The following is a 14,753-nucleotide window of genomic DNA, read 5'->3' as shown; positions in this document are numbered from 1 at the left end:
CTCCCTCCCCGCAAACCCATCACAAACTCTCCCTCCCCGCAAACACCTCACAAACCTCTCTCCCCCCAATCCCCTCACAAACCTCTCTCCCCGCAAACCCCTCACAAACTCTCCCTGCCTGCAAACCCCTCACAAACTCTCCCACTCCGCAAACCCCTCACACACTCTCCCTCTCCGCAAACCCCTTACAAACTTTCCCTCCCCGCAAAACCCTCACAAACCTCCCTCTCCGCAAACCCCTCACAAACTATCCCTCCCCACAAACCCCTCACAAACTCTCCCTCCCTGCAAACCGATCACAAACTCTCCCTCCCCGCAAACCCCTCACAAACCTCTCTCCCCCAAACCCCTCACAAACCTCTCTCCCCGCAAACCCCTCACAAACTCTCTCTCCCTGCAAGCCGCTCATAAACTCTCCCTCCGTCGCAAACCCCTCACAAACCTCTCTCCCCGCAAACCCCTCACAAAGTCTCTCTCCCTGCAAGCCGCTCATAAATTCTCCCTCCGTCGCAAACCCCTCACACATTCTCCCTCCCTCCCAACCCCCTCAGAAACTCATCTTCCCTTGCAACCCACGCACAACCTCTCCCTCCCCCATCGCAAACTTTCCCTCACCACAACCCGTTTAAAAACACAGCTTCCCCCAATTCCTCCAAAAGCTCTCTCCCCGCAAACCCCTCACAAACTCTCCCACACCCAACTCCTTCACAAACTCTCCCTCCCCCCAAACCCCTCACAAACTCTCCCTGCAAACCCCTCACAAACTCTCCCTCCCCACAAACCCCTCACAAACTCTCCCTCCCCACAAACCCCTCACAAACCTCTCTCCCCGCAAACCCCTCACAAACCTCTCTCCCTGCAAACCCCTCACAAACTCTCCCTCCCACAAACCCCTCACAAACTCTCCCTCCCCGCAAACTCCTCACAAACTCTCCCTCCCTGCAAACCCCTCACAAACCTCTCTCCCCGCAAACCCCTCACAAACTCTCCCTCCCCGCAAACCCCTCACAAACCTCTCTTCCTGCAAACCCCTCACAAACTCTCCCTCCCTGCAAACCCCTCACAAACCTCTCTCCCCGCAAACCCCTCACAAATTCCCCCTCCCTGCAAACCCCTCACAAACCTCTCTCCCCACAAACCCCTCACAAACTCTCCCTCCCCGCAAACCCCTCACAAACCTCTCTTCCTGCAAACCCCTCACTGTGGTAGTATGTATTGGGGGTCATGTGGGACTGGAAGCCCTAATGTCATTGGCTGACAGATCCCGGGTCCTGGTTGGCCGTTGACCTCATACTCCGCCCTGAAGGCGAAGTATAAGAAGCCGGTGCCTTCCCCCGCATGCCAGTTTACTATCGGGCTGCTGGGGAACAGACACGCTTAATAAAGCCTCATCGACTTCACTCTGTTTGTCTCACGGAGTCTTTGTGCGCCACAATTTATTAAGCGTGTCTGTTCCCCAGCAGCCCGATACGGTAAGACGCTGTTCCTTAACTACCTACCCCAGCGCACAAAAGATTTGTCTAGCCGCAGGATCCCACTCCGTACAGATCCAGGGATTCTGCATAGTTACCCTAACGGTACAGGGGAGGGAATTCAAAAACTACAAACTTAACGTCCTTCCCCAACTCTGTGCCCCCACCTTGCTGGGCTTAGATTTTCAATGTAACCTACAGAGCCTTACGTTTAAATTCGGCGGCCCCATACCCCCACTCACTATCTGCGGCCTCGCCACCCTCAAGGTGCAACCCCCGTCCTTGTTTGCGAACCTCACCCCGGATTGCAAACCCGTCGCCACTAGGAGCAGACGGTACAGCGCCCAGGACCGGACCTTCATTCGCTCCGAAGTCCAGCGGCTACTAAAGGAGGGCATAATCCAGGCCAGCAATAGTCCCTGGAGAGCGCAGGTGGTAGTAGTGAAGACAGGGGAGAAACAAAGGATGGTCATTGACTATAGCCAGACCATCAACAGGTACACACAACTAGACGCGTACCCTCTCCCCCGCATATCCGACATGGTCAATCGGATTGCCCAGTATAAAGTCTTCTCCACCGTGGACCTCAAGTCCGCCTACCATCAGCTCCCCATCCGCCCAAGTGACCGCAAGTACACAGCCTTCGAGGCAGACGGGCGATTATACCACTTCCTAAGGGTCCCTTTTGGCGTCACAAACGGCGTCTCGGTCTTCCAACGGGAAATGGACTGAATGGTTGATCAACATGGGTTACGGGCCACGTTCCCGTACCTCGACAATGTAACCATCTGCGGCCACGATCAGCAGGACCACGACGCCAACCTCCAAAAATTCCTCCAGACTGCCAAAGCCTTGAACCTCACGTACAATGAGGACAAGTGCGTTTTTAGCACCGATCGGCTAGCCATTCTGGGCTACATAGTGCGCAATGGGATAATAGGCCCCGACCCCGAACGTATGCGCGCACTCATGGAATTTCCCCTCCCGCACTGCCCAAAAGCCCTGAAACGCTGCTTGGGGTTCTTTTCATACTACGCCCAGTGGGTCCCCCAGTACGCAGACAAGGCCCGCCCCCTAATACAGACCACGGCTTTCCCGCTGTCGACAGAGGCTTGCCAGGCTTTCAGCCGCATCAAAGCGGACATCGCAAAGGCCACGATGCGCGCCATCGACGAGTCCCTCCCCTTCCAGGTCGAGAGCGACGCCTCTGACGTAGCTCTCGCGGCTACCCTTAACCAAGCGGGCAGACCCGTGGCCTTTTTCTCCCGAACCCTCCACGCCTCAGAAATCCGCCACTCCTCAGTGGAAAAGGAAGCCCAAGCCATAGTGGAGGCTGTGCGACATTGGAGGCATTACCTGGCCGGCAGGAGATTCACTCTCCTCACTGACCAACGGTCGGTTGCCTTCATGTTCGATAATGCACAGCGGGGCAAGATCAAGAACGACAAGATCTTGCGGTGGAGGATCGAACTCTCCACCTTCAACTATGAGATCTTGTACCGGCCCGGAAAGCTGAACGAGCCGTCTGATGCCCTATCCCGCGGGACATGTGCCAACGCACAAATTGACCGCCTCCAAGCCCTCCACGAGGACCTCTGCCACCCGGGGGTCACTCGGTTTTACCACTTCATCAAGTCCCGCAATCTCCCCTACTCCTTAGAGGAGGTCCGTACAGTCACAAGAGACTGCCACATCTGCGCAGAATGCAAACCGCATTTTTTCAGGCCAGATGGAGCGCACCTGATTAAGGCTTCTCGTCCCTTTGAACGCCTCAGTCTCGATTTCAAAGGGCCCCTCCCCTCCACCGACCGCAACGCGTATTTCCTTAATGTAGTGGACGAATACTCCCGCTTCCCTTTTGCCATTCCCTGCTCCGACATGACCGCGGCCACAGTCATTAAAGCCCTGAACAGCATATTCACACTGTTCGGTTACCCCGCATACGTCCACAGCGACAGGGGGTCCTCTTTCATGAGTGACGAGCTGCGCCAGTTCCTGCTCAGCAAGGGTATAGCTTCAAGCAGGACGACCAGCTACAACCCCCGGGGGAACGGGCAAGTAGAAAGGGAGAACGGCACGGTCTGGAAGGCCGTCCTACTGGCTCTACGGTCCAGGGATCTCCCAGTTTCACGGTGGCAGGAGGTCCTCCCGGACGCTCTCCATTCCATCCGGTCGTTATTATGTACGAGCACTAATCAAACGCCGCACGAGCGTCTCCTTGTCTTCCCTAGGAGGTCCTCCTCTGGAACGTCGCTGCCGACCTGGCTGGCGGCCCCAGGACCCATCCTGCTCCGAAAGCACGTGCGGGCACATAAGGCGGACCCGTTGGTCGAAAGGGTTCACCTCCTCCACGCAAACCCCCAGTACGCCTACGTGGAGTACCCCGACGGCCGACAGGACACGGTCTCCCTGCGGGATCTGGCGCCCGCCGGCACCACGCACACCCCCCCGGCACCATCAACCCAACCGCCCCCCTTCCTGCCACCGCCGCACCCCGCGACCGCCCCCTTCCCAGGAGGATCAGCCCCCCTCCCCTTTGCACCGACAGCTAAAACCGTGCGGTTCCCGGAGGCGACAACGCTGGTACAAGCACCACCACCACCGCCGGGGCCGAGGCGATCGACACGGACGACCAGACCGCCCGACCGACTCGTGGCGTCGATGTAAAACAAAGATGGACTGTCCAATGAACATTTTGTTTTCATATATCCTCTGTAAATAGTTGTAACAGGACGATACTGTCCAATACGGTCCTACCATGTAACTGTTCTCTCCTCCCAGGACCAGTACTGTAAACCCTTACCACCATACGAAGCATCACCCCGCCGGGTTCATTTTTGACAAGGGGTGAATGTGGTAGTATGTATTGGGGGTCATGTGGGACTGGAAGCCCTAATGTCATTGGCTGACAGATCCCGGGTCCTGGTTGGCCGTTGACCTCATACTCCGCCCTGAAGGCGAAGTATAAGAAGCCGGTGCCTTCCCCCGCATGCCAGTTTACTATCGGGCTGCTGGGGAACAGACACGCTTAATAAAGCCTCATCGACTTCACTCTGTTTGTCTCACGGAGTCTTTGTGCGCCACACTCACAAACTCTCCCTCCCTGCAAACCCCTCACAAACCTCTCTCCCCGCAAACCCCTCACAAACCTCTCTCCCCGCAAACCGCTCACAAATTCCCCCTCCCTGCAAACCCCTCACAAACCTCTCTCCCCACAAACCCCTCACAAACCTCTCTTCCTGCAAACCCCTCACAAACTCTCCCTCCCTGCAAACCCCTCACAAACTCTCCCTCCCCGCAAACCCCTCACAAACCTCTCTCCCCGCAAACCCCTCACAAATTCCCCCTCCCTGCAAACCCCTCACAAACCTCTCTCCCCACAAACCCCTCACAAGCCTCTCTCCCTGCAAACCCCTCACAAACTCTCCCTCCCCGCAAACCCGTCACAAACCTCTCTCCCCCCAAACCCCTCACAAACTCTCCCTTCCTGCAAACCCCTCACAAACTCTCCCTCCCTGCAAACCCCTCACAAACCTCTCTCCCCACAAACCCCTCACAAACCTCTCTCCCTGCAAACCCCTCACAAACTCTTCCTCCCTGCAAACCCCTCACAAACCTCTCTCCCCCCAAACCCCACACATACTCTCCCACCCCGCAAACCCCTCACAAACTCTCCCTCCCTTCAAACCCCTCAGAAACCTCTCTCCCCGCAAACACCTCACAAACTCTCCCTTCCCGCAAACCCCTCACAAACTCTCTCTCCCCGCAAACCCCTCACAATCCTCTCTCCCCGAAAACCCCTCACAAACCTCTCTCCCCCCAAACCCCCCACAAACTCTCCCACCCCGCAAACCCCTCACAAACTCTCCCTCCCTTCAAACCCCTCAGAAACCTCTGTCCCCGCAAACCCCTCACAAACTCTCCCTCCCTGCAAACCCCTCACAAACCTCTCTCCCCCCAAACCCCACACAAACTCTCCCACCCCGCAAACCCCTCACAAACTCTCCCTCCCTTCAAACCCCTCAGAAACCTCTCTTTCCGCAAACCCCTCACAAACTCTCCCTTCCCGCAAACCACTCACAAACTCTCTCTCCCCGCAAACCCCTCACAAACCTCTCTCTCCCCGCAAACCCCTCACAAACTCTCCCTCCCCGCAAACCCCTCACAAACCTTCCGTCCCCACAAACCCCTCACAAACTCTCCCTCCCAGCAAACCCCTCACAAACTCTCTCTCCCCGCAAACCCCTCACAAACCTCTCTCCCCGCAAACCCCTCACAAACTCTCCCTCCCCGCAAACCCCTCACAAACTCTCCCTCCCAGCAAACCCCTCACAAGCTCTCTCTCCCCGCAAACCCCTCACAAACTCTCCCTCCCCGCAAACCCCTCACAAATACCCCTCACAGGACTAACAGGAATGCGGAATATTTGGCGAATGGTAAAATTCTTGGAAGTGTAGATGAGCACAGGGATCTCGGTGTCCATGTACATAGATCCCTGAAAGTTGCCACCCAGGTTGATAGGGTTGTGAAGAAGGCCTATGGAGTATTGGCCTTTATTGGTAGAGGGATTGAGTTCCGGAGTCATGAGGTCATGTTGCAGCTGTACAAAACTCTGGTACGGCCGCATTTGGTGTATTGCGTACAGTTCTGGTCACCGCATTATAGGAAGGACGTGGAAGCTTTGGAACGGGTGCAGAGGAGATTTACCAGGATGTTGCCTGGCATGGAGGGAAAATCTTATGAGGAAAGGCTGATGGACTTGAGATTGTTTTCGTTAGAGAGAAGAAGGTTAAGAGGAGACTTAATAGAGGCATACAAAATGATCAGGGGGTTAGATAGGGTGGACAGTGAGAGCCTTCTCCCGCGGATGGAAATGGCTAGCACGAGGGGACATAGCCTTAACCTGAAGGGTAATAGATATAGGACAGAGGTCATAGGTAGGTTATTTACGCAAAGAGTGGTGAGGCCGTGGAATGCCCTACCTGCAACACTAGTGAACTCGCCAACATTGAGGGCATTTAAAAGTTTATTGGATAAGCATATGGATGATAATGGCATAGTGTAGATTAGATGGCTTTTGTTTTTTTTCGTGGGCTGAAGGGCCTGTACTGCACTGTATCGTTCTATGTTCTATGTTCTAAACCAATCTCCCTGCAAACCACTCACAAACTCTCCCTCCCCGCAAACCCCTCACAAACCTCTCTCCCCGCAAACCTCTCACAAACCTCTCTCCCCGCAAACCCCTCACAAACTCTCCCTCCCCGCAAATCCCTCACAAACTTCTCTCCCCGCAAACCCCTCACAAACCTCTCTCCCCGCAAACCCCTCACAAACTCTCCCTCCCCGCAAACCCCTCACAAACCTCTCTCCCCACAAACTCCTCACAAACTCTCCCTCCCCGCAAACCCCTCACAAACCTCTCTCCCCGCAAACCCCTCACAAACCTCTCTCTCCCCGCAAACCCCTCACAAACTCTCCGTCCCCACAAACCCCTCACAAACCTCTCTCCCCACAAACTCCTCACAAACTCTCTCTCCCCGCAAACTCCTCACAAACTCTCAGTCCCCACAAACCCCTCACAAACTCTCCCTCCCTGCAAACCCCTCACAAACCTCTCTCCTCCCAAACCCCTCACAAACTCTCCCTCCCCACGAACCCCTCACAAACTATCCCTCCCTTCAAACCCCTCAGAAACCTCTGTCCCCGCAAACCTCTCACAAACTCTCTCTCCCCGCAAACACCTCACAAACCTCTCTCCCTGCAAACCCCTCACAAACTCTCCCTCCCCGCAAACCCCTCACAAACTCACCCTCCCCACAAACCCCTCACAACCCTCTCTCCCCGCAAACCCCTCACAAACCTCTCTCCCCGCAAACCCCTCACAAACTCTCCCTCCCCGCAAACCCCTCACAAACTCTCCCTGCCCGCAAACCCCTCACAAACCTCTCTCCCCGCAAACCCCTCACAAACCTCTCTCCCTGCAAACCCCTCACAAACCTCTCTCCCCGCAAACCCCTCACAAACTCTCTCTCCCTGCAAGCCGCTCATAAATTCTCCCTCCGTCGCAAACCCCTCACACATTCTCCCTCCCTCCCAACCCCCTCAGAAACTCATCTTCCCTTGCAACCCACGCACAACCTCTCCCTCCCCCATCGCAAACTTTCCCTCACCACAACCCGTTTAAAAACACAGCTTCCCCCAATTCCTCCAAAAGCTCTCTCCCCGCAAATCCCTCACAAACTCTCCCACCCCCAACTCCTTCACAAACTCTCCCTCCATCGCAAATCCCTCACATACGCTTCTTCCGTCACAACCCCCTCATAAACTCACCGTCCCCTGCCACCCTTTCAGAAACTCTTCCTCCAAACCCCTCACAAACACTCCCTCCCCCAACACCTTCACAAACTCTCCCTCCACCCGCAACCCATACAAACTCTCCCTCGCAAACCCCTCACAAAATCTCTCCCCCCCCCCGAATTGCCCTCACACACAATATCCTTCCCTCAAACCTCCTCACGCTCTCATGTCCCGCAAACTCCTCAAAGTTCTCCCTCTCCTGCAAATCCCTCACATACTCTCCCAGCCTTGCAACCCCCTCACAACCTCTCCCGCAAACCCCTTATAACCTCTCCCTCCCTCGAACCCCCTGAAACACTCTGCCTCCCCACAACCTCTAACAAAATCACCCTCCGTATGCAAACCCCACATAAACCTTCCCTCACCCTCACCGCCTATACATCCCTCACACACTCCCTCTGTCTGCAACCACTCACACACACACTCTCCCTCTGAAACCTCTCAGAACATCTCCCTCCATCTGCAACCCCCTCACAAACTCTCCCTCCATCTTCAATACCCTCACAAACTCTCCCTCCCCTGAAACCCCCAAACACACACTCCCTCCATCGCAAAACCCTGATACATTCTCCACCCCGCAAACCCCTCACTTTTGCCTTCCGTCTGGAACCCCCTCACACTCTCTCCCTCCGTCTGGATGCCCCTAACAAATTCTTTCTTTCACGAACGCCCAGTAAACTCTCCCCCCCTCAACTTGCTCACTCGCTCCCTTCCACCCCCATCCCCTCCAAGTCTCCCCCTAAGCCCTCACCTCTCGGCCGCTCATACTCTTCCATTCTCACCTCGCTCGCCAGATGTCCTCGAAGCAGCCTGCCTTACCTACACGCGCCTGCTACTGGCCTGGGGTGAGATTGGGTTCTGTTCTGCTCCCTTCTCTCTCCACAGATGCTGTCAGACCTGCTGAGATTGTCCAGTACTTTTTGTTTTTCTTTGGGATTCTAGCATCCGCAATAATTTGTTTTATCTCTAGTAATCAACCTCTGATTGGATACCCTGCAAACTGTCTGGCCATGTTGACATGCACTCCAGCTGAGCTGACTCTGAGTGTTCCAGTACCAGATGTGACCATACACCAGGACAGCCAATGGTCGGGGCCCCCACCAATTGATCAGGGCCCTGTGCCCATAAACAGTGTGTTTCATTGTAAATCCGCCCCTGCTCTGAAGAAGATCGAGATAAATCATCACCTCAGCACTTCTGGCTAAAGCCTGTTGTGAATGCCTCAGCCTTATCTTTTGCACATATGTGCTGGCCATCTCCATCATTGAGGATGGGGATATTTGTGGAGTTCCCGCCTCCAGTGAGTTGATAATTGTCCACCACCATTCACGGCTGGTTGTGGCTGGGCTGCAGAGCTTACATCTGATCTGTTGGTTGTGGAACCGCTTAGCTCTGTCTATTACTTGCTGCTTATGCTGTTTGGCACTCAAATAGTCCTGTGTTGCAGCTTCACCAGGTAGACATCTCATTTTTCGGTGTGCTTGATGTTGCTCCTGGCATGCCCTCCTGCACTCTTCATTAAGCCAGGGTTGATCCCCTGACTTGGTGGTAATGGTAGAGGGGGAGATATGCCAGGCCATGAGATTGCACATTGTGGGTGAATACAATTCTGCTGCTGCTGATGACCCACAGCACCTCATGGATGCCCAGTCTTGAGTTGCTAGATCTGTTCGAAGTCTATCCCACTTAGCACAGTGGTAGTGCCGCACAATACGATGGAGAGTATCCTTAACGTGAAGACAGAACTTTGTCCCCACAAGGACGGTGTGATGGCCGCTCCTGCCAATTCCATCATAGACAGTTGCATCTGTGGCAGGCAGGTTAGTGAGGATAAAGTCAAGTATGTTTATCCCTCTTGCTGCTTCGTGTGGTATCTGTTGGGTATGATTCTGTGAGTATATCTATGGCAGGCTCACCTGTGCTCTCCCAATTTTGGCACAATCGCAGATGTCAATAAAGAGGACTTTGGAGGGTTGACAGGACTGAGTTCGCCTTTGTTGTTTCAAGTGCTTAGGTCAATGCCAGATGGTCCGTCCAGTTTCATTTAGACTTTTTAGCTGTCTGATGCGATTGAGTGGTTTCCTAGACCTGTTACCTGTCGAAACGGAGGACTCTTAACCAGTCTCGCTTCAACAAGTTTGGACTCGGTCCCTGCACCACAACCAAAGGAAGGCAGACCGACTGCTTCCCGTACGTTACCGGAGTCATGGTGGTCCCTACAATCATCAAAGGCTCCCCCATATAGGTTGCCAACCTCGTTCTGGTGTCTCGCAATGCCAGTGGCATGATCCCAGTACTGAGCCGACGAAATGTGCGGAGATTGACAATGCAAACAGCAGCTCCAGTGTCCATTTCCATCGGCACTGGATAGCCATTGACCTGCAAGGTGATCTAGATTGGTGTAACTCTCGGAGCTGAGACACAGTTTAATTGCATTAATCTGTCGTCCTCATCTGGGGCATCCACGTGCAAGGCCCTGGTTCGTGGCAGGCTAGGTAGCTGCCATGGACTGTGTTTCCTGCAGCGAACTGGGCGACCCTGACCCTCATGACTCCTTTGACCACACAGTTGGCAATGCAGCCGGCTCTCTCCTTCATCCTCGGGGGAAGAATCTCACCGGGTGGCGGCAGAGCCTGACACCCGAACTGTACCTCCGAATTACCTTGGAGCTGATCTGTCAGAGGAAGTCTGACCAGTCCAATACCATCCCGTGACTTGGAGGGAGGTCGAAAGGGTGAGCAACCCAGACTGTGGACACCTAGTCTATGGAACCCTGCAATTCCTGAACACCTTTATTGATTAATCCCACACATGAGCTGGTCCCTCAACACCTCGGAGAGGGATGGCTCGAACTCGCAGTGTTCAGCCAAATGCCGCAGTGGGTCAAAACGTCAGTGACTGATTCACCTGGAGACGAGACTGCACCCACCATATTAAAACAACAACATTGCATAATTATGGAAGGCATGGGATCATAGTGTTCAAAAACAAAGCAAACAGCTCCTAAAAAGACTTGGAGTCCAGTGCAGCCGGGTAAATCAAGCTTTTTAAGATCCCAAGCATCTGGGCTCTGTGAGGTGGTCAGGAGGAGAACATCCTGTCGGTCTTCCCCAAAAACCCCATTCACCAGGAAACAAATACCTCACGTGTGGTTCGAATCTTCCAGACTTGCACCAAAGGCTTCCAACTTTCCAAGTAATGGCATCTTAACCGGCATGACGTGATATTCCCAAACAATAAACTTCTGGCGAATCCTGGAACAACTGCGGAGCTTCCTTTAATCCTTGTCGCCAATTTAATGATTCCACTGAAGCTGGCAGTAAACAAACATTGATTTATTTACACTATTTACAATGGTCTGCATAACGTAGCATTTCACTCCCATTACAATCCTAGCTGGGAGGATTAACCACACCAGGCCCTGTTTTGGCCAGCTTTTCTGTTAGCTCATAACGAGCCCCAGGTGTTGACCTCTGCCAGGTACCTAGGGAGCCCATATTTCACTGGTCCCAGAGGGAGATCAATAATGGTTTCCCCGTGATCCTTGTGGGGGTTATGACAATCGCGATACTCTTTACCTGGTTTCATAAACACTTCTCTTTGAAATTTCTCACCGTACAAAAAGGAAATATTTGTATAATTCAATTTATGTTCTCAGGAATATGTTACTGAAGACCAAGGAAAATCTTGAAGCACATTTTTTCTGCAGTGGAGGAGTCCACTCTGACATCTTAATCACCGAGTCCTTCTTTGAAACCCTGAGCTACTGGTTTAGCCTTCAACGTGCCTTTTCTGTGCATTTCCAGCTGTGATAAGGCTAGCTTTTCAGCGTATACACCAAACTCTTTATGACTCTTTTGCTTGACCTGCCTTATCAAGTTGTCTTTAAATTTGTAAATAGCCACTCCAACTTCTCAATCATAAGGGCTTCTACTTCTAGTGGCATTCATAGCCTGTTCTGTGGTCCTTGTTCTTGTCAAACTACGACCTCTACTTGCCCTCCCATCTCTTTCTGGATTAATGTTATATTAATGTTAATGCTCTCCCTCCGACAATCAGAATCCTTGATCTTTTCCGAGGGCCATCATCACTTCCAACCCCCCTTTCAGAACTCACACTGTTTTTTCTGGCCCTCCACATCTTTACCTCATTTTTCCAATGCCGGGATCTTATCTCCTACCCCTCATCTTGCGCATTCAGCCAATGCTTCTATTTGCTCTTCCTATAATGGTGGCGTCTCTCCATACACTGCCCCCTACTGGCATGCTCTGGTGACAACTTTGGGTAGTTGTCCTTAGGGATGAATAGTTTCACCCTGCCTTTCAGCGTCACTTCGTTCATGTTCAGTCAGCCTTTAATCCGCCATAGTCTGCTCCAGATAATTGTGCAATATATGCATATGTTAAGGGCCTTTTTCAGAGGCAGCTTATTACATCTGTGCTGATAAAATGGTTTGCCCTGGCTGTTTTATATGGAATCACCTCTTTAGTGAGTTAGACATGTTATTGTCCCCAAACCTGAAATAAGTGGACCTTTTATAAGCCTTCCATTGGTCTTTACTATTTAGAGAATCCAGCTAACACTTTAACCAATCCACTCCAGGTAGTGTGTATGTGCACCCACTGGCTAACACAGCACACTGGACTAAACCCTCTGGTTGACCAGCACAGTTCCTTCCAACTGTTCAGTATCATCATCTTCCCCCTCCAATCCTTCCTTGTCCTGTTTCATTTCAAAATTAAGAAGCCGGACGAGAGATGCCAACAATTGTTCGATTTGTAAACTGCGAGGAAAGGAGACTTCGCTCCAGGGCTGATTCTGCGGACAACTAGTTATCTTTTATATTAAAACAAACTTTATTATCAACATAGAATTTACCCCATTAACATTCAAGGGAAAAATATTTCCATTAACAGTTAAACAGTTCTTCCAAAAAATGAAAGGCCTTGGAGCTTACTTTTCCATCTACTTCTAAATTTTCAATTAAGCAAAATCCATACGCAGGTTAAGTGCCACTTATTAATCCAGTCAACATTCAGTGGGTTTCAGATTTATGCACTAAGTCCTTGGGAATGAAGCTTTCAGAAGTCTGAGAAACACACCTCCTTTCCTCAGGAACCAGGGCAGAACTCGAAAAATCAAACTAAAAACAACAGGCCCAGGACATAGCCCATGAGTGAAATCACTGTCTACCTAGCTGTTAATCCTTTAATTACAGCTTTAGCAGCCATTTCCTACATTCATCACATTCTTCATTAATATTAATATTTATGCACCCTCAATGAGCGGGATTCAGATTTTCATATTTGAGTGTGTAGTTCAGCTCGCTTTAGTATGCTCGTGCCGGAGTTACCCATCCCCGGGACCAAATGGCCTGGTCTCGGAGACCTCGAGTGGGCGCCATTTAGCACTGGTTTCCTCTCACGTAGACGAGGTGTAACGGCACTTGGGGGGGTCCCCAATCATGACCATAATTTCTGTTATATAACCTTTATAATTCCGTGATATATTCTTCTACAGAATAACCATCCATCCTTCTAAGTTTATCAAAGTCTGACCAGGCCTCATAACCATTCGCCAGATCATCTAAGAAACTTCTTTCATAAATTTTAAGAGAAGATTTACAATTCTCCCTTCTGCGCCTCCTCCTTCCCCCATTGAAGGCCCTTAAGTAGTCAATTATTGACCACTCAGTTCCCAGGCTTGCAGGAGAAGTATGGAGGAACCTGAAGATAAACCAAATTGAGGCCTCAGTTTGGAAGGGGTGAGGGGAATGTCCTTCAGCAGCCTCTTTATGAATTCAAGCCCCGCTAACCGCCCCCCCCCCCCCCCCTGCCCAACCCCCACACATTAAGTTCTGGTAACCGCAGGAGCTCCTTCTCACCCCACACCTCCATCCACCCACACCATAAACCTCCTCTGTCCAAACCCCCTGACCTCCCTTACCCTCCCGCCCTGAGATCCACAAAACATCTGTCCTGGAATCCCGGTACTTAGGCATTGGGGACTAATTGCAGAACCAGCCCTGTCCACTGCAGCTTCTGGCACTGCACGGACCAGGGAGCTGCTGGCCAATCAGAAAGACGAGCCATTCTCTGACGCAGACGTCTTCTCGAGTGAGTGGTGCAAGTCCTGCCCCCAGCCAATCAATGCTCATTGGAGTGTTAAAAGGCTGCAAAACAGGTGGTGCCAGAGAGGAAAGGTTCCCTGCCAACTCTTCAGATGGCGGTGAAGGAGACCCCGCCATCTTAAAAATCCTAGCCAAATGTTTTCCAATCCTTCCTCAGTGTCCAATTGATGAGCTTCTAGCTCTCAAATATTTTGCACTTGATCCTGCTTCTGGTGAGATGCGAAAATGCCAAGGTCATAGCTTGCTTTTTATTTGGTAAGGACATTACCGATGTCCACATAGCTACTTCATTCTTCCACCGGTTATTCAGCTTCACAGAGCAATGGTGGAAAGTCGTTTGCTGATACTTTAAACTTGGTTTCTGCCATTCTTCTCCAAAGTATCTCTGATGACAATCCTCTGTCCGTAACTCTGATTACAATCTTTCAGTCGTCTGAAAAATACTTCTTCCCAGTTTCTAATCTTCACCTTCAGGCAACCATTCTCTGCTCCCATGTTACAAGGATCTAAGCCAGTTGATGAAGTCAAAACTAAGATAGAGGACCTTAAGTAGCCAATTAGCCAATTGGCTACTTAAGATTCTCCGGTCCTCCTGCAGTGGGTTGGGGATTTGGCTGAGTGCCAAACTCTCTGGGCTGGATTCTCTGCCGGCATGATTCTCCGTTGTGCCAGCAGCGCACCCCACCATGGGTTTCCCAACGGTGTGGGGTGGCCACAAGCAACTGGCAGACGGGAAAATCCCGCCCTTTGCCTTTGCTAGGGGCGTACTCACAACATAAAATCTCCAGCACAGT

At 52.1% G+C, this 14,753-nt stretch overlaps 1 protein-coding gene across 1 annotated transcript in view; it reads left to right on the top strand.

The window, feature by feature from the left end:
* Nucleotides 1-14,753, top strand: part of LOC140420946 (sodium/hydrogen exchanger 2-like) — a 230,708-nt gene that overhangs the window by 89,152 nt on the left and 126,803 nt on the right. The window lies entirely within an intron of this gene.

Source organism: Scyliorhinus torazame, chromosome 5 (assembly GCF_047496885.1).
Source record: "Scyliorhinus torazame isolate Kashiwa2021f chromosome 5, sScyTor2.1, whole genome shotgun sequence".
Taxonomy (NCBI): Eukaryota; Metazoa; Chordata; class Chondrichthyes; order Carcharhiniformes; family Scyliorhinidae; genus Scyliorhinus; species Scyliorhinus torazame.
The sequence above is the reverse complement of the archived record's forward strand: the minus strand, read 5'-3'. Positions and strand labels throughout refer to the sequence as shown.